This window comes from Delphinus delphis, chromosome 13 (genome assembly GCF_949987515.2).
Source record: "Delphinus delphis chromosome 13, mDelDel1.2, whole genome shotgun sequence".
NCBI lineage: Eukaryota > Metazoa > Chordata > Mammalia > Artiodactyla > Delphinidae > Delphinus > Delphinus delphis.
Genome location: NC_082695.1, coordinates 49,109,809 through 49,135,744, shown reverse-complemented (window position 1 = coordinate 49,135,744; position 25,936 = coordinate 49,109,809). Strand labels below are relative to the sequence as shown.

At 37.7% G+C, this 25,936-nt stretch overlaps 1 protein-coding gene across 24 annotated transcripts in view; it reads right to left on the bottom strand.

Moving 5' to 3' along the window:
• DTNA (dystrobrevin alpha) overlaps nucleotides 1–25,936 on the bottom strand; it is a 390,982-nt gene that overhangs the window by 268,318 nt on the left and 96,728 nt on the right. For 22 of the 24 annotated variants that reach the window (XM_060028865.1, XM_060028869.1, XM_060028868.1 and 19 more), the window contains exons 1-2: nucleotides 11,033–11,198; nucleotides 9,312–9,485 (exon numbers count right to left, since the gene is read on the bottom strand). The exons of 1 other annotated variant lie outside the window; for it this stretch is intronic. The gene's annotated coding sequence lies outside the window, so the exon portion shown is untranslated. Of the gene's footprint in view, nucleotides 1–9,311; nucleotides 9,486–11,032; nucleotides 11,199–25,936 lie in introns of those variants that run through there. One more of the 24 variants, XM_060028866.1, reaches the window with a different exon arrangement.

Below are 25,936 nucleotides of genomic sequence, written 5' to 3'. Positions count from 1 at the left end.
TCATCAGGGAGCGAGGAAGCTTTCTGGTTTCCCTAAACTGGCACCACAGCCACTCCAGATTCAAATCATAGGGATTTGGAATCATAGCCACTTCCAGATTAAGCACGGTTATTATAATCCTCCCCCTTGCATTTCACTGTTTATTAAGCAGAACCACCTGGAAATAATCTTCCTCACTGAGTACCAGAATGTTACCTCTTTTGCTTCTCTCCTCTTTGATCTGTGTAATTCTATATCTTCTGACCTATTGACGTTGGATAAAATGGATTATGTGAGCCGTTGAAGAAATGGCCAGCAAAACTCGGAATTCTGAGTGTTCATGGGAGATGTCCACAAGAAGCCAAGAGGTCATGAAAAGATAGAAGAGGGACCCATCAGGACGAACACCTCTGTGCTGGTGACAGTGACAAACATTTCCCCCATCTCTCCTAGTGGGTATTCACAGTATTGCAGAAGGGCTAAAACTATGAGAAAACTATGAAGTGTAGTCTCTTTTTTGCATGTGCTCTGCATAGAATGTCCATTTTGAGAATATTCAGCTATATCAAATAGATTTCTAAAGAATTAAGCTACAAAACATATGGGAACCTCCACTCTTGTGGTCCATCTAACCTTGGCATTATGGAATCAGTTAAATCTTCTAATGTTTTATGAATAGACTGTTGCACTATCCCCTCTCTCGTCTGCCTCCATTCTTATCTTCTTTAAAATCACTGTCTAGAGTGATTGATATATTTAAATTGCATTTCTTGCCATTCTTACTACCTACACCTATGCTTCTTGAGCAAAAGAGATTTGTAATCAAAGGAAATTCTAAAGGATACCAGCAGCAACTTGGGAGGATAAGAAGTTATTGGATAAACATGGTGCATCTTCCTGGAAATTTGCAGAAAAATACTTTTATGATAATGAAACAAAGATTTATTATTGAGTAAATGCAAATGCATGAGAATTCAAAGAACTTGATATACACGGCAGACCATTTCTAACTCTGGCTCCAGGTCATCTGCCTTGAGATATGCATTTATCGTTTTATTTGGCTTTGTTTACTTTTGGGGAGAGTAAATTTGTTGTGAAATTTAGTTGTGAAACAGTGAAAGAACACAGTAAATTAAACCTGATTGCTCTTTTATGTTGGATTTTGAGAACATGTACCATCTTAAGAGCTAGGTGACTACATAGACCTTATAGTGCCAAGATTTAAATTTGTTTTACGGAAGTTACAGCTATGGCAAATTGATTTCTAAAGAATTAAAGTAAAAATATCTGAGAGCCCTCCAGTGGTCAAAATAATATATGCAAATACTCAGTTATTTACCCAATATTCCTCCCTCCAAAGAACTTAAAACATTTCAGTCTTCCTTTCATAAAAATGCTTGCTTTGATTACTTTCTCACATCACTATTATATCACATAAATTGTTTTTTAGCACTATGGGGAAACAGATGTTTATCCAAATCATTTAAATAAAAAAAAAACAACCACCAGAAAATAGCAGCCTAAACCACCCATTTATCAATGAGAGATTTTAAATAGCTGCTAAAATTTAAGCACGTGGTACAATCCCAAATCTTGTCCAGATATGAGTAATTTAATTCCTCCCATTGCAGCCATTGAGAGAAATGTGGCTGGGTATTAAAACCGCTCTATCGATAAAGAAAGGACCCAGTCAACATGAGCTGTGTCTGCTACTGTTTTCCCCTTAAGCACAGAGTGTCATTTTAATGTGTATATTCCTAGACTTATAAAAGCATTGTATGCGTGCGTGCGTGCGTGCGTGTGTGTGTGTGTGTGTGTGTGTATGTGTTCCTCAATTGTAATTCTGATGGCTTGCATGAGAAATGTGTTGGCTTCTCTTTTAGCAAATGCATATCTAACTAAGCCAGGCACAGTACTTTCACGTGCTTCGTCTCTTGATTACCAGTAATGGTTTGGCAGAAAGCCTGGAATAACGTCTCTGCCTTGAAAATTGACAAGCTCTAACATTTACCCAAATGCTGCAACACTGATTGGTGAGGGGAGTTTTTGGTTCGTTTTAATTAAATTCCTATATTACTTTATCAGAAAGTAAAGCTTGTTTAAAAAACTCCCCCCAGGGCTTCCCTGGTGGCGCAGTGGTCGGGAGTCCGCCTGCCCATGCAGGGGACACGGGTTCGTGCCCCGGTCCGGGAAGATCCCGCATGCCGCGGAGCTGCTGGTCCCCGTGAGCCATGGCCGCTGAGCCTGCGCGTCCGGAGCCTGTGCTCCGCAACCGGAGAGGCCACAACAGTGGGAGGCCCGCGTACCGCAAAAACACCAAAACCAAAAACAAAAAAACTCCCCCCACATTCAGATTCATAAATTTGGTGTTCCATACAGGATTAGGATTTTTCTTTTGCAAATATGTAACTACGTATTTAATTATTATAGTCCTAAATCTTTATGGACCACCCTTCAAAGGCCTGTGCTTATTTATTTAAAAAGTTAGCAACATCAGGGTTAAAATGCTAAGAAAAAATTTTATGTCCTATAATTTCATCTCTTACTCAGAATTTTTTTGCTTGTTTTCTAGTTTTAGACAGAAAGTAAATGCTCGTTTTCCCTTTTGTATATTAATGTATGCAGACTTACCATGTCAGTCAATGTCCCTACGTTAAAAAAAAATTAAAAAGTCATTCAGTTAGTATCTGTGAATGACTTTCAAGAAATTCAGCCTACTGCAAGAAATGTTATGGGTAATTCTCAGCACACTCTAGTGGAGTAAGTTATTGCCTAAGACAAAAGCAGGCATTTCTGGAAGCTACATTGTGTATCTGAGGCCACTGGGGTACCATATAGGAGACTGAAGCAATAATTTACCCTTGTGCAATGAAAAATACAATGTAACTTGCACACCAGGATCCTCTGCCTCATTAAGTTAAACACTTCCCTCATGCCATTTTAAAGGAGAGATTACAATACTGTAAATCTAAGTAACTTAGATTTACGTTCTGGTGTATGGCAAATGGTTACACAGCATATTTACAGCATTATAAATGTTTGGGTGCTAAGCAAGTTCAGAATGCAGATATAATTGACTTCATAATTTGGCAAATGAGGTAAAGGTAAGGTTCTGCTGTGTGGTTACTCACAGAGTTCCAGAGGAGCAGCCCTGCAGTGCTGAGAAAAAATCTTCAGCTTTTCTTTCAGTGGAATTTTAGAGGTGTTGCTGACATCATTACAGTTTTTGAATCTTATTATAACCCCAAGGAAAAATATAAACAAAAATCAGTCAGAGGAAAAACGTTTGCTAAGAATTCATGCTGTCTACACTTCTGATTGAATGATTTCTCTTTTCATGGAACAGAAAGAAGGTATAATAATTTTCTTTCTGAAAAATGTATTGATTTATCTCATACTCTTAAAATCGAGGGAGGAGATGCAATTAAATGAAAAGCAGAATAACATTACCAGGGTGGACAAGGTGATAAAAGGACACAGGCTACGTGTCACACCTAAACACCCTGATACTTGTAAGTGAACCAAATATCTAGGATTTTCTTTGAATAGAGCTGCTGGTGGTATAAAAGTTCACGGAACAATCGGTTCATTTTAAGTGGTCACAGCACTTAACTGAATATAACAAACATTCTAAAGCAAAAGACGGACATTTTGCTCTTGTTAGTCTATTACCCTTATTCTTGCACAAAAAATTCCCATAGATAATAAATGTAGTAGAGCATCTTTTGAAACCCAACAGTTTCTTTTTCCTTTTTAAGCTTTAAACATTCTGAATTTAAAGGAGGTGAACAAGAAAAAAAAAAAGTCAAGAAACAGATGTTGAAGTTGAAGTTTCCTTTCCACATGGTCTTCATAAAGAAAAGATAACTGAGTCTAATAAATTATTAATGTATGAACATATTCTAAAATGGAATAACAGTTTTAGAGTTTTGAATAACATGGGTAAGATAAAGCAAATCCCTTTTGAGTTCTGGGTTCTGCTGAATACAGCTAGGCTCCTTATAAGTGGCTATATCACAAATGACAGGCCTGAATAAAGTTAAACAAATATTATTGGATGCACTATCAGTTTAAGATTTGATTTCTGCTGGTGTTTAAAAGCAATGTCATTTATAAAGAGAATACAAAGTACCCAAAGGTAAGGATATCTTTTAAAGTCTTTATAATTCTCAGGTTTATCTTCTCAAAGTATTATATAAGCTACCACACTATCACATTTTTAATTATTAATACAATGAACTAGGGGTGATTTATCCAGAATTTACCAAGTATATTAAAGTATGTGTTAAAAATGATATATTCATATATAAATAATGTTGATATATGTGTTTGTATATATTCAAATTATATATATGTGTGTGTGTGTGTATATATATATATATATATACACACACACACACACATATATATATATTCAAATTAGCTTGAGAAACACTCGGTTACAGAAAATCAAGCATGTCTCTTTAGTGTAAAACTTTAAGAGCCCTTAATGCAAAGGTCATATAAATCTCCAAGAGAGCAATATGGTGTACAGCATTTCCCAAATTCATCTAACCTAGGATCCTCATCTGTTTTTCTTTTTCTTCCATATAGCATTTCCTAGAATTATCACTCCTGAGAACATAAATTGGATTGCCTGATTCAAATTAAAATCCAAAAAACCCTTAAAATTATTGGCTTAATAAGTTTTTCAACTTTTAGGTGCCTCATTAATCTCTGAATTCCCCAGTTTTACCTTGTTAATGCTTAAAACTAAATGCAAAGCAAAAAGTAGAGTAGCAGAGGGATACAAATGTTATTCAAAACTATGCATTTCTAATGTATAATACAGATCACCATTCCTCTGTGGCATTTTCCCTCATCCTAGTCCTTTTCTTTTGCCTCCTGGAAAAAGTGGGTGCTGGGGATTAGAATTACATTCAATTACTTTTTCTCCATTTCTCTGCTACACATGATCAGTTCTTAGAGATGGGAAAGTGCTAGCGTTGCACACTGACTCTCTACATTCTATAGAAATTGCCCTATCAGAGGCTCTTTTTCCTTCCCAGAGCTCTCCATGGGCAGAACTCCCTGAGAGATTAAGTGTGAGGACAGGTAAAATGCTAGGACTTCAAAGCACCAGAGAAGCTGTGACAGGAAAGGTGGCAGACACTCCAGAAATGGTGAAGATTTAGAGACCCAAAAAACTCTCAGTGGGCCTCAAAGTCAAAGTATAAAAACTGACAAGAGACGTTAGCATCAGACCGCAGGTAGCTTGCCTACGTGTTACCAAGTATGGACCAAAAACTGTTCACTGGTATATAAGAGTTTAAATCTAGACCTTTTGGTCTACTGGGGGTTTAGGACTGCCTATCATCCATGAGTGTGGAATTCATTAGATCTCTTCATAAATATTCCAGCTTTTTCTCTTTTTTGGCAAGTGGTAGGACTGTATTACTTGCCCAGCTGAAGTTAGGTGTGACCACATGGCATGCTTTGGCCAAGGAAATGTGAGCATAAGGAACATGGGTCATTTCCTGGTAAAAGCAGCAATGTGGAGTAGGGTCTTCAGCCAACCCCTGACGAATAATTTTCATGAGTGGGAAGGAAACCTTGGTTTTTATAAGCCACTGAGATTTAGAGGTTGTGTGTTACCTCAGGAAACCACGTATAGTATATCTGGAGCACCTCATATGTGTGCATCTTAGTTTTATCATATATAAAAGAAAATAACAACATATGTCTCTTACCCACAAAATAGTATGAAACACTGGATGCATTTAAGACGAGAATTGTTACACTTACCTGAGGTGTTAAAAACATCTTTTGATGAGTAAATGTTTCTACAAATGTGTAGTAATGAACCATCTAAGACTAAAAATTCAATGCATGAGAAGATACATTTCATTCAAAATTAGCCTACATCTTTTAATAAAATTAATAAAGGCATCTGTATTCTTGAACTATGATTAATTCAGTGAATTCATTTTTTCAGTACGCATAAATCTGTGTGCTACCACATTACATAGGAATGGGGGTACAAAAGTAAAATGAGACTAAAAAGGAAAAATAATAAAAATAACTCTATTGCTCTCTTTAAAATACATGGAGCTTTACGAAGTTTTCATGACTCAGGGTGTCTCTGAGTCATCCTTATGCCATATATATTTTGCAAGAATGCAGAATCCAGCTTTATTTCTGCAAATAAATGCACTTTTATTTTATGTTAAGATACAACACAGTTTCCTATGCGATAAGGATACATTTTCTATTTAGCTTTTTTTTTTTTAGAATTTGTTTAGGTCTCTTTAAAATATTCTATAATAAAATATCTGCAAAGTATGAGATTTTTAAGAATAAAAGCAATCCCCAAACTCTTAAAACTTAGCTTTCTGAGAGAAAAACACAAATTGTTGAGGAAAAGGCAAAGTGACTTTTTAACAAGTGGAGATTAGTGCAAATAAATTAAGAATATAAATGAGAGAATAATATAAAGCAATTTGTAAATCACACCCATTGTCTTAACACAACATACTCTGGTGTCAGTGTCCAGTGAAGGGGGCTAAGTAAATAATTTCATTGTCTAAGACAAGCACAGTTAAGGCACAAGGTAGGAGCTTGATAGGGATTTGTTAAATTAATAAGACAAATTAGCTCAGCTACTTGGAGGTTACAATTTAAAATCTGCCAGTTTTCGAGATCTAGTCTTAATTTCTTTCATTGATGAAGCAAAAAAAGTTCAATAATATTATATTTTCATATTTTGTGATGGAGAAATCTGGGTTCTCATCTAAATATTGACTTTGAACATTTGATCAGACTCAAACAAATTTTAAGATAAATTTTGACCCTGTCCGTATTAGGGTTTTTGTCTTTGTGGAGGTTAAAGAGCCCTATATAAGAAAAAATAGAAACCAAGTTTCTTATTTTTCTAAATCTCAGGAGTTGACATATTAAAGGCATACAATATAAGTGTGTGAAAAATTTATAAATGATCTGAGGAATATGAAATCGGTTAAACACCCTTAGAATTAATAAGCTATATTTTCTCTTCCTCTGACTCCTACCAACTATATTCAATTTATAATAAGTAAATGTAGTTTTGTTAACTTACCATAGCAAAATGATTAATACTGCACTTTAAGGCCTTAAAATTTTTAGGGAAAAATTTTAACCAACTTTAAGATTTGGGGTCACAATATCATATCACATAAACAAGCAACTTCTTTCCTTCTAGCACACACTGTGATCTGAAAATAACCCAGTGTTTTCTGATGGTTCAGATTCAGGCTGTATGCAATGAGATGATTTTAATTTAGTTGTGTCACATGACTTTTTCCATTTGTGCTATTCAGTATTCTGGGCTAGATTTGTTGAAACATGTCTGTTTTCCAACTCTATGACTTTCTTTTTGATTATGAACATACAACTAATTTATCGTACTTAACACGTCTATCATCTCTTTTGTCACCACAATCAAGGTATACAGTCTCATTTGGCAAAAATGAAAATAGATAACATCCCCTTACCAAAACAACAATAACCAAACAAACATTTTTTTTTTTTTTTCCCAAACAAACATTTTTAATTGAGTCTACTTGACATCAAGAACTATGAATGATCACTGTTCTAGACAAGGAGCGTAAGGTCAAAAGAATAATGATGTTTAGAAGGAAAAAGAATAAAGTAAGAAAGGAACTGCTGAGGGAAAACGTCCTCGAAATAGTCATTTGTTCATTCCTTAAACATGTATTGAATGGTTTCTATGTGTCGGTAACTGAGAATACAAACATGAGTACGATACAGTGCCTGCCAGGACAGTGAAAGTGACTTATGAGATTAACCTTGAAGGAGAAGTAAGATTTGCCCACAAAGGAGGTAAACAATGAGCATTCTGGGCAAAAAACTCCAAGAAACTAGTAGGTAGACTAGTACAGACATATGATCATGTATGGAATATTCTGGAGGCAGCAATGATGTGTGATTAAAGTGCTGGTGATAACCAGTGAAGTAGCGGAGGTGATGTTAGAGAAACAGGTTGAGGCTTTCTGACATACCAAGACATACTAAGGAATGCATTTTGAAGGGAATGGTGAACCACAAGAGATTTTTAAGTAGTGGGGGGAATCCATTCATGTCTAGGACTTTTAGAAGACGGGTGTATTGGTCCCAGCATGGGACATGTGCTGGGGATGGAGCCTAAAGGCAAGAGAACAAGCGGGAGCCATACTATAACCAAGGGAGGTGATGAGCACCTGAAACAGAGCAGAGAGAAGGAAAAGGAAGGAATTTATTTACGATAATTTGTGAAATGTGGTGATGCTGGATATAGGTCAAGGGATAGCATGAAGAGTCAAGGTCAACAGCTGAGAGTGATGACAGTAGGGGTGGCTTGAGAGACTACAGAGATTACTAAGAAAAGGGGCCAGCTAAGGACAAACAAAAGGACCGTTAAGTACTGTTCACAGCTCAAAGCAGGTTGGAACACATGAATTTTTCCAATCAGAAATTTGCATTTGCAAAGTTCTCCACAAAAGCCTCAACATATCAGGCCACAGCTAAAACCCCAAATCAGAAAAATGACCTGGAATTATCAATGATATCAGCAGACTGCCTGGTACCTTCTCTAGAATGAGGAGTCTTTAAAAAAAATGACTATAAAAGCAGAAGTGTGACTTTCCATTTCGGGTAACGGTAATGAGATCATTTGGACCAACACTCTCATTGAGGTAATCGAAAACATTTAAAATGTAAAAACAACAAAGAGCTAATAAGATGGTGAAGACAGGAACATTCAAGAGAAGACCAGAACTCAGATAAAGACACTAATTTTTGAAAGCTTTTGCTCTTGGGTATCTGAGTATCAGGAACAAAAGGTCTGAGAAACCAGCTTCATGCTGGGCAGCCTTATGGGTGTCGGTGGAACATCAAAGCCCACGGTCCTCAGGTGAGGGCTTTAATAAACTAACCCAGCTTTCCCCTGGGACCTCAAAAGGTCATATCTTCCCTCAGGGTAGATGTGAACACCAAATCAACCGTTCCTCACACAAATTTGTAGCCTTACTTCTTGCACAGAGGTGCCTTGATTAATCACCTTTGATTAAGGTGATTCTGGTCTGATCCAGGGGCCCTGGCAGAAGCAAACCCAAGTCCTCTCTGGAGGAGACCATCATCACCACTAGGTCTCAACTTATCCCTACAAGTAATTTTAAAAATAATTTCCAGCAGATAGTCAAAGATATCCAAGAAAACAAGACTGAAAACTGACAGGAGCAATAATAATAGAAACAAATCTTGGTAACTCTTGAGATATTAGAATTAGCAGATGTATATTATAAAACAACTACACTTACTATGTTCAAAGAAATAAAATCCAAGCTTGACGATGTCAGCAGGGACATCACAGCAGCAGAGAGATATTCATCGGCCCCTTCTCCTGTCAACGCGATCTGGCCACATAACGTCTAAAATTCTTATAGTTTAAAATTTTTAAATGTTGTATCCTTTTTTGGCTTTCTTTTGACACACTGAAAACAAAAACAAAGCCCCATACTAATATAATTTTATTTGTATGTATAATTCAATCAGAAATATATTAGTTAAGCAAAAGGTAAGTTTACATGTAAGTGTGTGTGCGTGTCCTGGTGTGTGTGATGCATGCTCTCACAAATATCTCGGAGACACCTATGATTCCTGCCAGGCTCCCTCCTCTTGTCAACAGTTCAGGACACAGCCAGGTAAAGCAAGGGGGACAGGCATCCAATGTCACCAGGGAAAATATACAAACGTGCCATCCACTTGCAGAGAAGTGAAAATTAACTGCAACTTTCACAACTTAATGGGTTAATTATAGATATTAGGGAAGGTTAACCGTGATCTAACAGAACTGTAAAATTAAGTGACTCTATCAGTATCATGTTCATTATGTTCATTTTTCATTTTAGAAGAGTAACGTGGTATTATTATTTATTCTGGTCAACGTTGAGTGAAAGATCCATGTTATCATTCATTGTTCGTACCTAGTTCAGCCAACTTAGTTCATTAGAATCTGGTTGACTTGACAGAACAAAACCCGGCCAGTTACGTGCAACAACTGTTCAGCCCCACGCTCCGTAATAAGCACATCAGCACATTTATTTTCCCCATATAAAGTAGAATTTCCAATTCATACCATGTACTCTGTGACTATTATGGACAGTATTTATTCAGAAGGAATGCTGTGCAAGTTTGGAAAAGCTGTCTCTAAGAGAGCCGAGAGGTCACTGGACAAAACAAGAAACAAAACCTATACATGGTCAAAAACTTGAAGAGGACTAAGGTTTGTCATTCTTTCTTTTAACTAAAAAAGTTTTGAAATCCTCAGCACATAGCAAGGCAGCAGCAAATCAGACAGCTCTCCCCCTCCTCCACTCTCAAGCTCTGTAGAATCAGAACGCCTCTATTCACTTAGCAAATATCAGCTTTTTTGGAGGACGAGAACCTGCTTGGAATTAATGAGGCAACACCAAAAAATAACTTCTATTAATAAATTGTTCTCTTCAATGGAAAATTGCCTATTTTTCTCATCTTTTTTTTTTTTTTAAAAAAGAAACAGAATATCTTCCAACGGCTCCTTATGCACTTTCTACCACCTCCCCCCCCACTTTTATTATTGTTTTCTTTTTTCTTTTTTAAATTAAAAAATGCCATAGTGCCAAGCAAGGGAAATAACTCCATCTCACAAGAATACAGTCACCACCAATGGCATCATGGATGGAATAACATTTAGTCGGTGTTGTGACATGTTTAACTACTGACGTTGTAATTCAAGAAATGCAGGGTGTTTAAGGAGTTAATAGAGGGAAAAGTAGGTAAAGGTAAAGCCAAACTGAAGTTAGAAGTGCAAGGTCATCTTCAAAACTAAGCTGAAATACTTTGTTTCTTTCTACTTCACAAAATGTAAAACCCCAAATATCTCAAGAAAGGTAACAAAGTTACAACACTGGAAAATCTCCCTGATCACTTTTTCATTCACACAAATAAAAAGAAAAATGCAACATTAACCTTCCCAGAGAAGCAACATCTTTGCACTTACCCTAGAGTATGTACATGATCTCTTAAATCCTTTTAATTCCAGTACATCCAGAACATATATGAATTCTTAGCACATTCATATAAAGAATAAACCTTAACCAAATGGCTAATTACAACAGAGATCACAACAGGACTCTCTGAAATTCTAGGGAGAGACACAAGGTTAAAATCCAGCTTCTAGATCCTGGTGTATACTGTGTCTATCTTTAACTTGAAAATGAGTTGGTTTCACATTCCACTGAAGTCCCACTGGCAGATGCCTTTGGTAAGCTCACCAATGGCAGGCTGTCAAAAGCCCTCCCTCCACCCCCTCCACCCTCTTCAACCCCCTCCATGCTCTGCCTGAGCTTCCGTTGCTACATCTAATACTGATTTACTCAGCTGTCTTTTTACCTGTCTCCACGTGGGTAAAAGGAGATGCTTTCATTGATGGCTATTACGGAAACACACGGAAACGGAATATCAGCCGGAGGACTCACGGTGCTTTTCCCACTGCCATCCCCTCCCCCTACCTCCTACCAGAAACCAACTGACTTCCAAACTTGGCTGTCTGAAAAAGAATGTTCTCTGATTGGCATTCCTGGAAGCGGAAAGCAAGGCAGCTCAAGTTGTGTTCTGTTACTCGGCATGAAAAACTTCCCAGGTATACATAATGCAAACAAGTAAGTTTTCTGGATTTTTTCCCCCTTAACTTTGAGGAGAAACGGGGCAAATATTTGGGAGCATGACAAATATTTTTGTTGTTGCATAGCGTTTATGTTTGAATATTCACCTATAATTTTACCCCAAATGGCTATGGATGCAGTAGAAAAGGGAAATGGCAAATTTGTTGTTAAGAGCTGAATTTCCTTATTAGTAAATGAGTTGGGACCCATTAGAGGAAGCGATGGTTATGCTGAATGCTTGACGGTATTCTGAAGGGCAACTATTCCATCTGTGGATTTTCTGTGAGAGAAAACCTTGCTCATAGGAATTGTGAAAAAACTGCTTTCACCTGTCCTATATTTTATATTGCAGACAGCAGGAGGAGAGGGTGCAAGAAACACTTCTATCTCCCTGTCAAGGCTTCTTTTCCAGGACTGTCTTGTAAACTTTGGTGAGGACTGCGTGGGGCTGGCCATGTACAATACTCTCCCACACCCCACACTCACACACACATGTCTGAACAAAGAAAAATTGAGTCAATGGAAATGAGGGGAAAAAGTACATTTTCTCAAACAGGATCTGACAAGAATGAATAATGTGGAGTCCCTTTAAATCACTACTAAAATTGTATTTAATATGTATTTTGTGGTCACTGGGATCAAAAGATCTGCTGCGGCTGAAAATAATTTACCTCACCCTGTTCAAAATAGTGAGTGTATTATGTGCAATGTTATGGACCAGACAACTTCTTGAAAGGCCTGATAGAGGATTTATAATTTCGGCATCAGACAAACCACAACCCCAGGCATTCTGGGGTTTCCAGATCTCATCTGGCTGTCTCTGCCAGCTCCAGGTGAATGTCAGCTGGCTGGGCTCAGGGTGGTGCTGTGGCCGCAGCTGCCCCTAGGAACTTGTACAGACATCTCGAAAATACCCAACGGCAAAGGTTGACTCCCAAAAAGAAACCTTTCTCTTTGTTTGTGGTTGGTTTTAAATGTTCTGTCCTAGGTGGTCTTTTACCACATCTGAACAAGACCATTTTAGGGAACTGTGAGTGAACACTTGATTAACTGGCATCCTATGACTAATTTATTTTGGTGATATCTTGATGCCCCATATAGACTGATCCTACCAACCTGCTCACTCCTCAGCCTGTTACTAGATGTCCTTTAAAAAAAAACAAAAAAAGAGTGAAAGAAGGAGGGAGAGGAGGAAGAAACTTTCTTTATTCTTATTCCCAAGCTGATTATTTTAGGGAAATTTCAAGCTGTATGTAATGCTGATAGATAAAGACACCCAAATAACTTCAGAAATAAATAGAAATGACCACTCACCCAGAGAGCACAAATCCCTGTCTTTGTGTTTCTTCCCCCCTCTATCAAAACACTTCTCCCCAAGGCTAATGGATGGTGTCAAAACACGTGTGAGCTGAGAGTGGACAGAGTTGGCAGCAGGTCATCTGTTTCACATTTGGCCACACTATTCACTTATGCTGTACCTTTGAGTGAACATTAGCACAACCGACACCCAAGAAATGTTTGTTGAAACAAGCAAACAATTGCTTGTGTGAAAGTGTATATTTTAACTTATGGAAAATTGTTATATGTTGGCTTACATTTTAGATAATGGGGTGGGGGGAATTATATCTCTTTTCAAGCCATTAATCAAAAGATTATATGGAAGGTATATTAGGCACTGAGCACCTTTATAGAAGCAAAAAAAAAAAAAGATTATTATACATTTTGTGTCTGTGTGAGTGAATGACTCTAAACACCAACATGGCAAATTCTGCTAAGTTTATTTCTATTTATCTTGCTGGCTTCTAAGAGAAATAAAGAAAATATTAGGCCCTCCTAATAATTCATATTAACTAGTAAACTATAACAATTTTCTTTATTGAAATGTTACTGGCCATTCCTTACAGTACAACATTCAACAAGAAAACATCTCTTTAGGTTCCCAAATTTATCTCTTTTTATATTTTCATCTGTTTAAATCACAGAAATTCCAGAACAGTGTGCAACAGTAGTGGCAGCATGAGTCCAAACCCAAGGTTGAGTGAGCACATGGGAATTTCTTTTTCTTCTTTTTCTCCCCCTAACCTTCATGTGGCAGTTGATAAGATTTATAATGGCTAGAACTCAGTCTTTATCATGAGTAAATGTTATTTTTCTCTTTCACAAGCACTAACATGAGAGTTAGGATTTGATCAGAAAAAATAGCTTCCAGGGCTTGCTTCCAAAGAAAACTGGGCATGTAACAGGCAAATCAAATACCCTTGATTTATCATGAACAAGCAGTTAATCTCTGCTCCATTCTCCAGAAATAGACTGTCTTAGCACTGTTCTATGGATGGCAAATGCTGGTAGCAGTCTCCTTGAGGGGTGAACAAGGTGTTAAAACTCAGGTTTTAGCTGATCTGGGAGGCAGGCATCTTGTGTATGAAAAATCTGGGCAATGAAAAGCAAATGATCCCTGTTATTTTTTCCTCCCTGGCGTCCTTAAGACACTGGCATAGGCTGTATTCTCATGCTGATAGTTTTGTGGATGATTTTGTCTTTTACATATTATTATTTTAAAAAAATACACTATTTGCTATAGACAGAATATTTGTGTCCCACAAAATTCGTATGTTGAAACCCAATCTCTCATGTGATGGTATCAGGAGGTGAGGCCTTTGGGAGGTGCTTAGGTCTTGAGGGTGGAGCCCTCATGAATGGGATTAGTGCCCTTATAAAAGAGACCCCAGAGAGCTTCTTTGTCCCTTCCACCAGGAGAGGACACAGCAAAAAGAAGGGCCTCTATGAGCCAGGAAGCAAGCCCTCATAAGACACCAAATCTGCTGGCATCTTGATTTTGGACTTCCAGTCTTCAGACTGAGAGAAATAAATTTCTGTTGCTTATTTCAGTTGTTTGTAAGCCACCCGGTCTATGGTATATTGTCATAGCGGCCTGAATGGACTAAGACACCCATTATACAAAAGTGAGTTTTTTTTTGGTGGGGGAGGGGGATAAATTGTGGGGTTTTTTTCCCCTGAGGAAAAAAATAATAAATCCAAGTAGTAGTTGTTTGAAAAGTAATTACAATAGACACTGCCCAAGAAAAAAGTAGGAAAACTATATATATAGGGGCTCTAACAACAGATATGGAAGGGATTCAAAACAGCAGCATACTACATATAATCTTATTAAATGCTGATCAATTTCAAAATTAGATGAAATTGGGCACTCATTTTGAATGCCTATGATATGAAAATAGCCCTAATTATGGAAAGGGCCATATGTATAAATTTACTAATTATAATATCATATTTGGTGGAAAATAACTGGGAACAATGGTAGTTTTGATGACAACAGAAAGACATTGTTTAACGCTTAGCATATAAATGCATATGCCCCATGATTTCAACTATATTAGAACACCTGTGGGCACTAGAAGGAAAGATAAAGGCCAGAAGGAATCCTATCTAAATGATTTACAGGTCCACACACACAGCCAAAATATTCAAATAAAGATAATTGCAGCCCTTCCTCATTCCTTCTCTCTCCTCCTTGTCCTTGGAGAACATCTCTATTTCTCTTCTCAGGGTCTCTTGTGTGGCAGGTGGGTTGGGAGGGGAGTGGACAGAAAATGGGGAGGCACTCCAATGTGGAAAGAGACACAGAAGAAGCTTAAAGGGGCTTAGGTTGATGTGAAGAAAGGGCATCAAGAGAAATACCCAAGAAAGAGTGATCTTAAAGGCACCAGTGAGAACAGGGAAGGGATGGGTGAACAGAATCTGGTACAGCAGAAGCAGGGACCTAACTGTAAGCCAGACTGGGGAGCAGCACCTTTGAATGGGGCAGACTTTGAGGACAGCAAGGTTTAAATGGGAGGATTAGGTAGTTTGGCCCTAGGACATCTGGCTGTGTGTTTTATGATTTCTTCTCATGGAACACTTTATTGTTCAATATCTAGCAGTGTCATATTTGTGTGTCTTTTGGATACTGACATGGATCTTGAAGCTACAGACATTTATTTACATGAACGTTTTTGAAAAATTTCAGTAATTGTTTTGTCCTATTGCTGTGGTTGCTAAAATTGATTTTCTTTGATATGAGTAAGAAATTATCTTCACCCTTGTCTAAATAAACTATCTCGATCTCTTTCCTCTCCTTGCATTTCATTTCCTGTATCACTCTCAGTTCCCATAAAAGGTAGCTATTATAGCCTCTTAGGCTGAGCACCGCATGTAAAGTGACCAACCATCCCGGTTTGAATGGAACTAAGGGATTTCCCGGGATGCAGGATTTTCAGTGATACAATCAGGAAAGTCTCAGGAAAACCAGGACTAGTTAGTCATCCTATACATGTAAGCTGGAATTTTTTTATGTTATGTGTATGCTTTTGATAAAGATTAGTCTTTTTATTAATTAACAGGTGTTTGGCCCAAGTAGAATGATAATCAGAAAATGTAGATTTCTTTTTGCATTTCCCCCATTAGCCATGCAACTTGGGAGGGGTCAAATTCCAACGGCCACTATTTCCTCATCTCCACAATGAGAACAATCATACAAATTTCAAAGAGTTGTTGTCAACATCAAATGAGATATACATGTAAAATAAGAATATATAAAATATATTAAATGAATATATTTTATATTGTATGTTATATAAACTTTATAAAAATTATATGTACTTTTCAAAGAAGCTTTTAGTTATTTTAGACTCAGAAATAATGAAAGCCCACAGAAGAGGTACAACATTTCAAATTGTAAGTGGTAGGGGTGGTGGGAGGGGAAGAGAGAGAGAGATAGATATTGGTTGATGAGAGAATAACTTTCTCAGGAGCATGTGTTTCAGCATTTGATCTTTCCCCAAATTAAACTCACTGAGTTAAGGATTTTTTTTTTGTTTTTGAGAAGCTCTATAGCCCAGGAAACAATCAATACTCCACATTCACAAAAGATATGGATTATCTTTAATATTAGAAAAACAGATTTTATTTGTACCTTTTCCTTTAAGCTGGGGTAGGGGTATTTTTCCTTTGTGGAACCAAAATCAACCCTAATTAAAGCACAATCATAGATATATCACAATCACTAGGCAAAACTAGAATATCCAACCTCATCCTAGGGACAGAGAGATACACCTTATGATACCACTTACGTGAGCTCTGGCAGTAGCTGCCATACCTGATGCCTTGAAAATGTATTTAATGTCATCACTTCAAATCTGTGCACATTTTCACAATCACATGTATACTCCATATTGGTTCTACTCCAAGCCTCTTGAGATTTATCAAGAGTTGGAAATAGGACAATTCTATTGTATGTGGTAAAAGAAAATGACAGGTGATAGGCAAGGTGGACGGAGTCTGGTGGCTATTGCACCCAACTTATTTATTTGGGAGCAGTTTTTCTCCAGATGAGCATGTGACTCATCAGTGCTTTTCAAATTTGTTTGCTGGTGTTGTTTCACTAGGGAACCCTTTGTTCAAAGGAAATAGTTCACTGAAACTTAATAATGACAAGGCATAGCTCCTTTAGCAGAACCTCAGGTGTGAAACCTGGGGCCCTGCCTCTTCCTTAAGCAGTCCCTGTGGAAACCTCCAGGAATCTGGGAAGCTTAGCTTGAAAACCTTTGAGCACTAGAACTCATTGCATTCAGTTTATTTTAAAAGTATAACGGTAATATATTTTTTAAAAATATGCACGTATTTTTTAAAGCCATGTAGAATAATAGAGCTTAAAAGAATGTGTCATCCCAATCCCATCCCTCCTCACCCTAGAATCCCAGAGACGATGACCATCAACTCGTAACTGGTAATTATGACAATCAGTCTGTATTCTTAAATGATGCTCTTGTACTCCTATTTAAAAAAAATTTTTCAAATGTCAATATTATCTATTGTCCTCCTACTACAGAAAATAAGAATTTAGTTCTTATACACACCTTCTCCAGCATGTGTGCTCTCAACCTCTCTCTCCCTCTTTCCCTCCCTTCCTCATTCTCATTTACACACACATACACACACACACACACACACACACACACACACACACACACTTTCCTTAATCCTCACAATTTAATTACACAACAATTTTAGGGGAAGCACTTATCAGTGATTACATTATTTTGGCTATGTATATATTATTCACATGTAAACCACATGGGATATATGAGTCCATTTCCTTTCTTTTACACAGTTTTCTTTTTCCTGACACTGGTGGTCGTGTCATATTTTTTTTTTTTTTTTTTTTTTTTTAATGGTACGCGGGCCTCTCACTGCTGTGGCCTCTCCTGCTGCGGAGCACAGGCTCCGGACGCACAGGCTCAGCGGCCATGGCTCACGGGCCCAGCCGTTCCGCGGCATGTGGAATCTTCCCAGACCGGGACACGAACCCGTGTCCCTTGCATCGGCAGGCGGATTCTCAACCACTGCGCCACCAGGGAAGCCCCCGTGTCATATTTTTGTTTGCTTAATTTTCTATCTGCCTAACATTACATTTTTTTCAAACTCTCCAATAGACATGTAACATTCCTCTTAATACAGACAAACATATCAACTATTTTTTCTGCATGCCGTCTACCCCCTCCCCCACCCTGGTCCTTTTTGTAGCAATAGTGCTTCTGAGCTGTCATCGCGGGACTGGCTTTTGCTTCTCTTCGGTATTGAGTCCCTTTGCTGGGTTCTTTGTTCTCGCCTTCTTGATGGACTCCCCGATGGGTGACTAGAGGTAGCACAAACTACAGCAGCTTCCTGAGAAAGATGCTCAGGACAAATTAAGTTTTGGAGAAACTGAATGCATGAAAATATCCTTATTCTCTTCTTCCATTAATCAATAGCTTGACTACAGAATTCATTGTTTAGAAATACTTTTCCCTCAGAAATTTCAAGGAATTTCTCCACTGTCATGTAGTTCCTAGTGCTGTTATTTACAAGTCATTCTGTTCCATCGTCCAAATATCATTTCTTCTTTATCCTTGGTGTTCTAATATCCCATGACAGTATACTTTGGTATGGTCCCCCATTTCCACCACCACCTGTCCCTGCACCATTGACTGTGTTTGAAACTCAAGGAAATTTTACTCATCTCCTCCAATTCCTGGGGAAATTTTATTTTAAAGCAATTTCTGAGCTCTATTTCCCCTGTTCTTTCATTCTGAAACTAAGCTCCTTTTAGTTGGATGTTGGACCCCTTAGACTGACCCCTTAATTTTATTATCTTTTCTCTTATATTCATCTTTCTACCACCTCCTCTCTGGAATAATTCCTCATCTCTCTTCTGTTGAATATTCTATTTCTGCTAACATATGTTTAATTTCTAAGAATTCTATTTGTCTCAAATTGTTTTTATAAACACCACGTTTTGTTTCATGGACACAATTTCTTTTCTGATATCAAAGACTATATACATTTCAGGTTTTTTAAAAAGCTTTCATCTCTTCCCTGCAATCTTTGTTTGCTTCAATTTCTTCTTTGTTTGTTCGTGTGTTTTGGTCTCTTTTATGTTAGAGACATTCCCCACATCTGGTATTCCCTCGATATCCACCCAGCCATTGTGTTATGGGTGTTACGACATTACCATAAAGTGATTAGACAAAGCTGAGCCTTCACTGAAACATCCTCAAGGGTAGCTAGGTTTCTGCCCCCTTGGGTAGTCAGATCCTCTAGAGAAGCCCCCCTCCAGTGTCCTATCTAGGAGGGACAAGTTCAGTTGCCAGTGTCCTGGAAGCAAAGCTGGGTCAAAAGGCTTGAAATTGAGGGAAGTTCACCACTATTCAGCATGGAGATTTCCACTTAATCCACCAGATTTCAGTGTTACACCTCACCCCCACCTGCCACTGTTTCCAATATTGCTGTTTGTAACCTCTCTAATTAAGTTACTCCAGAGAATAAGGCCCCCTCCCGCCATGTCTCCTGCAAGGTGAGGGAGAGGTAGTTGCCAGGCTGCACAGGGTAGAAGAGGCGATTTGAGAGTCCAGCTACTCTTTTTAAGACTTTCAACCAAGTTCTGCTTTCAGCTCCACTTCTCACCTCTGGCTTCAACAGACCTCTAGTCCTTGAGCCTTTCCAGCGTTCTAGAGAGTCTCCATTTCCATCTACGTAGGCATCTCCTCTTCAGGCACCTGGCTTTCCACATCTCTGCTCAGCTAAATCAAGTACCGCTCAGTCATTCCCTTTCCATTTTCCAAATACTATGTCAATAGCTCCCTGTGTTGTAGGCTCTCCTGTTTTCTTTATTCTAGTGAGTATTTTTTGTTTACTGTCATTAGAGGATTTCTTTGGGAGGGAGAGGGTGGAATTAAGTATGTGTTCCATTCACCATATTAACTGTAATTCTCTGCCTTCACTCTTCAGCATTGCTTTAAAAAGGAAACAAATTCTCCAACCTCTCTCCAAAATGATCCCAACAAATTCAGCAATTGTGCATGTATGTGGGGAGGCAACATAATATTTCATACTTTTCTACAAACATATCCAATGCTAAAATGACAGCTAAATTCCAGCAAAGTATACAATTATCTATATCAGACATAGTGAAAAATAACATTTAATTAAAATAAAGTTATATTTTTATTCTGAAGTTTGTTGTAGTCCCTTACATTAAAACTTTCATTATATATCTGTGGAATTAAATATAGGAACACATATACTTATAGATAATTCCTTCATATGTAAAAACTATGTAGCTTAAAAAATGAAAATAAATTCTTCTGTAACTGAAGTTCTACCTAAACTATCAATTAACTCATAATCCAATCAAGACAAGTAAATTATCTTAAATTTATCACAGCAGTCATTTTGTGCTTGCTTTCGATTGGAAGGCAATGTAAATCTGACAATGAAGTAATTTCCCTTTTAAGTTGTCATAGTCATTCTCATGTGGGCCAAGTTTGTGTATTTTATTTGAGGCAAGCTTTGTCTTGATTCATTTAACCCATTAGTTCTGCTCCTTATAATATGTCAATCTGGAGATATTAGCTTTCTAGAAGATATACTGTACCCTATTTCTTTAAGAGTATCTCATCAACATTGAAGCTACCTTCTACTCTTGGAAAGAGGATGTATACATTCTATGATTTCTACAGCTGTAAGAGTTGGCCATGGGCAAAGAGTCAAAGGTCATCCTTAGCATCCATCATTTTCCATCCATATTTGTCCTCTCTCTATGAAGTTTTCCCACCTATCTCCAAAATATGAAATATATTTTCATCAGTACGACCCTCAGACCCAGTCAAGCGAGGAGAGAAGACCCAGCCCGGGCCTCACAATTCAGAGGGCTTGCTGCTCTAGTTCTCCTTTGCCTGTGTTTTTCCCCACTGAGCGATGAATTAGAAAAAGAACCAGCAACTCTCTTCTCAGCATGTGCTGGTACTTGGGACTCTGTCCCAAAGGCCTTGAGACTGCTTCCAGGTCTGCCTTCCCAAGGCGGGCTTACTTCTGGTATGCAGACCTTAAAGACTTAGGGGTGGCTGGAGGGTATCATGGGGAAGTGAATGCAGAAGGTATGAAATAACCCACCAAAGAACTGTAGACCCAAAGAAACCTAGATTAATTAATTTCCCAAATGAGATGAACCCTTCCTTGGAGAGAAGAATTCTATAGCTTTTATCACTCCTGGGGACATGGTGAGAGGAGGAACACCCTCATCACATGGGAAGGGGGAGTAGGGACATGTAAGGACAAACAGCCCAACTGTTAGCAAACTTTTAACAGGTGCAAATGGCCTGATATCATAAATTAGAATCCTGAGGTACCCCAACCACAGAGAGAATCGGTATCTGACTGCCAACCCTTTCCTGCAGGCTTTCACTGAGTGCTTGTGGGTAGTTGAGACAGGCTAGGGCAGGGCAGGAGAGCTGACAAAGATCCCCTCAAGATGCACGAGGTCTTCACTCTGTTCATTGAGACAGCTCTCCAGTGGCTGGGGGTCATGGCAACAAGGAGGCGAAAGATGTCATTAAGCCTGAACAGTTGGGAGCTGGAGTGTAAAGGAGGGAGAGATTTCCTGTGGTTCAGAAGTGTTGGCTGTTAGGCTAGGCATGAAGACATCTCCAGAGCATTGCCAAGCTCAGCATACCTAAAGGAAAGGTCCTATTGAGGCAGGGATTTAACTAAAGCTGTAGCAAAGCCCAGGTTCAGATCTAGCACATATTAGATTGATTCAGTCCCCTGCACACAACATACCCCACCAACACATAACACACATATTAGCAGCCTGATTGATAGGAGGAGTGAGCCCTTTTCTGAGGTTAAATATTATTTTACTACTATTCTTTTACCCATGAAGGCAATATACAATAAAAATATAGAACACTATAAAAAATCTATACAATATCTCTACAAAATCTATCAATACCTATACAAAATCTATACAATATAAAAAATCTATACAATATAAAAAATTATACAATAAAAAATGTAGAACACGTGAAGAAGCAGAAAAATGTGACCCCTAATGAAAATTTAAAAATAAGCAATAGAAGCAGACCCACAGACAGCCCAGATGTTGGACTTAATAGACAAGTATTAAATATGTTAAAAAGATATAATGGAAAAATGGGAAGCACACATTTAACAGTTGGAGAATTTCAGCAGAGATATGGGTACAATAAGGAAGAACCAAATGGAAATTATAAAAATAAAAATTACAGTATCATAAATATACAATCCATTCAGTAGGCTGAATAGTAGACTGAACCCAGCAGAAGAAAGGATCAGTAAAATTTAAGACAGGTCAATAAAATCATCCAAATTGAAACAAAAGGGATAAAACAGAATAGAAAATCTGTGACTGTAACACAATATCCAATGGGCTAACATATGTGTAACTGTACCTCCAGAAGGATGTGACAAAAAGAAATATTTCAAGAAATCATAGGTGAGTATTGTCAAAAATTGAAGGAATTCAATCCATGTATGAAAAAAGCTAAGTGAAACCCAAGTAGGATAAATGTAACAACAAACAAAGAAACCAAACAACCAAACAACCAACCAATAACAAAAACACACTCAGGCATTTTACAATTAAACTGCTAAGAAACAGGTAAATAGTAAATCTTAAAAGCAGCCAGAGAAAAAAGACATCATATTCAAGGAACAGCTTTGAAAATAATGTCTGATTTTTCATCTAAAATATTGAATGCCATAAGACAATGCAATATCTGCAAAATGCTGAAGTCACAGACTTTTCTGTTCAGCAAAAATAGCTTTCAGTATGAGGGTGAAACAAGACAGGCAAAAGTTGAGAGAATTCATTTCTATAAAATAAACACTACAAGAGATGAGAAAGGAAGTTTTTCAAGGTGAAAGGAAATTATTCCTCGTGGAAGCCTGGATCTACAAAAAGGAAAGCACTAAAATGGATAAATGAATAAATATCTGGGTAAGTGTCAAAGACCTTTTAAAAATTATCATCTATCTATCTATCTATTATCTACATAAAAAAACGAATGACTATCTAAAGCAAAAATTAATATATTTTGTTTATTACCTATGAATAAATAAAATATGTGATAAAAAGAAAAAGGACAGCAAGTAAGTAAAGGGAATTATACTTTTATAAGGTTCTTAAGACTGTTCTTTCAGAAATATTATTTGAAAGTAGGGAATAAGTTAAAGATACATATTTTAAAATCTCAAGAAACAACTAGTGAAAAAAAATTCCACTGAGATAGAGTTAAAAAAATCAATAGAGGAGATAAAATATTTAGTTAACTCAAAAGAAGGCAAAGAAATAAAGAACTCAAGAACAAAGAACAGATGAGACAAAGAGAAAACAAATATCAAGATGCTAGGCTTAAACCTAAAGATAGCAAACATTACATTAAATATAAATGGAATAAACACTCCATTATCAAACAGAGTAAAAAAGAAGGACCAAACTATATGCTTTTTTTAAAGAAATACACTTTAAGTATAAAAACACAGATTGGTTGAAAGTAAAATAATACAAAAAGTTATACCAGAGAATGTTGGTGTGCCTATATTAAAACACATTGGACACATTAGACACCAAGCAAGGTGTATTATCAGAGATCAAGAGGGATTTCAGTAAAAAAAAAACGAAGAATTCATCAAGAAGATATACAAATAAAAAAAGAGCTTCAAAACACATGAAGCAAAAATAGAATTAAAAGGAGAAAAGACAAATCTATAGTTGCTATATGAAGCCAAGCAAAACCCCTTCTAATGCCCAACACATACACACACATACACACACACACACACTACCAATGACAAGCAATAAACTGGGGGTGGGGTGTATTCTGGGGAGATCGTTCAAGGCAGGATGCATTTCTTGGACTGAAGCTTAGATGTCTGGTAAAAAGAAAAAGGAGACTTAGCACATGAGATGGGCAGGAGAGTTTCCTGACAGCCAGCAAGTGTGGAAGATTCACAGGTGTGACAATACATGGATTGCTTATCCTTTGTGGCTTCCAGGTGGGGTGGGTCAGTAACATCCTCACCCATTTTCCTTGGAGGTCATACAAATATCACTACTTTTTTTGTGTTCCATCATGGGACAATAGTGAGAGGGAAGGTGTCCACATCCTTGACCCCCTCCCTATGGTTTGTCTTGATTGCCAATTGTTGCCTTGGTTCTGAGTGGAATATTCTGGGTTCCCCGCAGTCTGTTGTGACCAGTAGTAGTCTATGGCTCTGAAGCAGCCACTGATCCCACAGAGGTCACACTAACAGGCACACAGCTTTACTGCAGGCTTATCCTGTAGACACTGTGCAAGGCTGTGAACACTATATCTGCAGGTGTGAGTCCAGATCCAGGACTCTGAGATTTTTCCCCTGTGAGATGATGGTATGAGCAGGTACCACTGGGTTTTCTTATAGCTAAAAGCTAATAGGAACAAAGAGCTGTACAGAATGTTTTCTGTCCTAGATGAAGAAAAAGTTAAAATTTATGACAGACTCTAGCATTTTTTTTTTTTTTTTTTTTTGCGGTACGTGGGCCTCTCACTGTTGTGGCCTCTCCCATTGCGGAGCACAGGCTCCAGACACGCAGGCTCAGCAGCCATGGCTCACGGGCTCAGCCGCTCTGTGGCATGTGGGATCCTCCCGGACCGGGGCACGAACCCGTGTCCCTTGCATCGGCAGGCAGACTCTCAACCACTGTGCCAGCAGGGAAGCCCCAGACTCTAGCATTTTAAGTAAGAATATGAAACACTGGAGACCTCTTTTTTGGAGGCCAGACTTGAAACAAAGTTATTTGAAATGCGGAGTATGGAGGCAGATATTTAAAAATGGAATAGGTCCTACCTTTTACTGAGGTTAAAATAGACTTGCTAGGAAAAAATGGGGGAAACATGCAGAACATGATGGGGTGACCATTAATGTTACAAGAAGGATACAATATAGCCAATGAAGGTTAAATTGGAACACATCTAATCCCAAGTGACTTAAGCCAAAATAACCTTAAAATTTATGTCAGAAGAGTAAAACATAACTGTAGATAGTATTGTAGAAAAGTTTCTATAAAATTCCAATCTTTAGGAAAGTTTAAAACTATTTCATATGGGGGTAAAGGATGGAAAGAGAGAGTAAGTAAACTCAGTAAACATGGGGTGGAGGGACAGTTGAAAACGCAAAGGTATGTTTGGAAAAATCTCTACATAAGAAGCATCATCAGGTCCAGAATCTGACAGAATGATTGTTGAAGATGACAAATTTGTTTGCTATCCTTGGAGATGACATGGATGATGGTCAGTAGGAACTGAATATGATAAAAGGGTCAGAACTTGGGACCACTTGGATGGGAAGCTTTGAAGACATATATGCCTTCAAGCAAATGCTTCCTTACAAACCTCTGAAAAAATTATCAAATATGTAGTAAATTAGCTAGAGAAGATAAAAGAGCTTACATATTAAAACTCTTCAAAGCAATTGTGCATCTTTAGAATCAGAAAATGTAAAGATTAAAAGCAAGGTTCAAAAGCTTGACAAGAAACTAATGACTGAACTCTATCAAGAAAATGAAATAAACCTCACAGAAAATTAACTGTTTAGGGAAGAAACAGTTTAGAAAGAGAGGAGAAATATTCCATAGCAGATAGAAGTATCAGCCATGCCCCCACGAAAAGCCAGACACCTATAGAAAAGAATGATTTCCATTTCATTGTACTCTTAAGTAGTAAAAGTATCGTATTATGACTTGATTAACCAGACCACCATAAATATTAAGAAAAACAGGCATTTTTCATGAACTATACAGCAACTAGATACATTGGAAACTTTAAAGGCTATTTGGGTTTGCCAAA